Source organism: Pteropus alecto, unplaced genomic scaffold (genome assembly GCF_000325575.1).
Source record: "Pteropus alecto unplaced genomic scaffold, ASM32557v1 scaffold214, whole genome shotgun sequence".
Classification (NCBI taxonomy): Eukaryota; Metazoa; Chordata; class Mammalia; order Chiroptera; family Pteropodidae; genus Pteropus; species Pteropus alecto.
In genome coordinates, this window is record NW_006435787.1 from 416,243 (window position 1) to 418,316 (window position 2,074).

Sequence of the window (2,074 nt, forward strand, 5' to 3'; positions counted from 1 at the left end):
GCTTTAAAATTCCACATATCCCCATTATTTCTTCTGTCCCAGTTACAGTACAATGACGGGAGGCAGAGGGCTGACGGAAACAACTCTAAGCAGTTTTCTGCTGTCCCTTCTTTCCAATCAGAGACTTGTGGATGTGCGGGATCACACCTAGGTTGCAATAAAGAGAAACAGCGTTAAGAAAACGTTCAGTACCTCAAACCAAAAGGAGCAAGTATACAAAGAATGACATTTCACATCTGGATCCTGTCAAGTCTATACCAAAAGGTCTCTATCTTGGTCTGGGAACCTACCTAAAACTGTGTGTAAAATGATGTCATTTCATGTGATAAGAAGAGTAACCACAGCTTTCCAGAGGTTCTCCAGTGGTGATCCAAAAAGGATTGAGACACCAACTTAAAGCTCACCTTCACTGATGCTGACTCATCTGATGGTCTGTCTGTATTTGGGAGGTCATCATCACATTAAGCAATTTCTCAAGATCATTTTCAAACACAGTTTCAGGGGTAAGGGAAATATTTTTTTTTTAATGAGATCACCTGAGAGATGGTCTTTTTTAAAAAAATTATTATTTATGCCTACAGTACCTAGTCTTCCTAGGTGGTCTTCCATCCAAGCACTAACCAGGCCTGACCCTGCTTAGCTTCTGAAATCAGACATCAGGCTTGTTCAGGGTGGCATGGCCACAGACTGTGGCCTGTGGCTCCACTGGGGCGCGAACCCAGGACCTTCTGCGTGTAAAGCAGACGTACTAACCGCTACACTATGGAACCATGTCTGGGAAATACTCTAAACACCAGGTTTAAAGTGTCATACATGAAATTTTGATGTGGAGAAGAAATATTTACTCAAGATGATAATAAAAAGCAGCCTGAAACTGTAACAGAGCAACATGGAATTTAGGTTTATAAATTTTCTAGCTGGCTGATCAGACATACTGGATCACTGATCTGAATTATGTAACAAAGACCAACAACAATCTAGGCTAAAGCGGTTGTCACATACCACCCCCAGCTATGGTAGCCTTGATAAGAGAATCCAGCTCTTCATCACCACGGATCGCAAGCTGCAAGTGACGTGGCGTGATCCGCTTCACCTTGAGATCCTTGGAAGCATTACCTGCCAGCTCCAGCACCTACAGAGTGTCAGCGAGATAACACATCAAAGGGTGAAGTGTGTAAAGATCTGAAGTGTGTAAGTGTAGCTCCTCAACTATAGCTAAAAAGATCACTATAGCATCTGTACATAAAACAAAAATACGTAGAAACCAACAAATTACTTTTTTAAATTTCTAGAATGCTTTCACAGAGCTCATTACTTCATTTGGCCTTTTTATATTACATCCATTCTCTGCAAGAGAACTAGAAAGGCAAGCAAAAAGCCACTCCCGTAGGAAGGACAAAGGGTAATACTATTCCTTAGCCAAGATTCTTTCTAAATGTCTAGAAAAAGCACGTATTTTAATAGCCATGTAGTCGGGTTTTTTTTTTTTTTTGTATAGGCCTTAATGGCTGGTATCTATTGCTTAGCGCTCATAGAAAAATTTAAAAATGTAAAAATTTCTCATTCAGTTTTTAACATCACTGGGCCCTATACGCTATAGGCAATGAGGTAGAAGCCCTTTATAAACATGGAAATTTTCAGCTAGAGGAATTTCAAAGTCTCAGCTAGGCATAAAAATGCATTTTTATTTCTCTGCCTCCATAGGCTACACTGGCATTATAAAACCTTCGATGGAGGTAATACAACAAATAGCCCTCTGAATGGTGGGAAGCCTCAGCACCCACCTCCTCCACGGGGCTCTGCCCAGCCTGGCATCAGTATCTGGAAAGCTCCCCGGGTGATCCTAAGCACAAAGCCAAGGTTGAAAACTGATGACCTCTATTCATGACTCGATTTCCTTTACCTCCACTAATGACTAAAACTCCAACAAATACCTGAAAGTGTTGACTATAAGTTCTCAAGAATAAAGAAAATAGGAGTGTAGATGGGACTTGAACATTCCAAGGCAGAAGACTGCCTCCATGAGTGAACAATGCCTTTCTGGAAAGCCCACTGCTGAACAGATAAAAAGTTA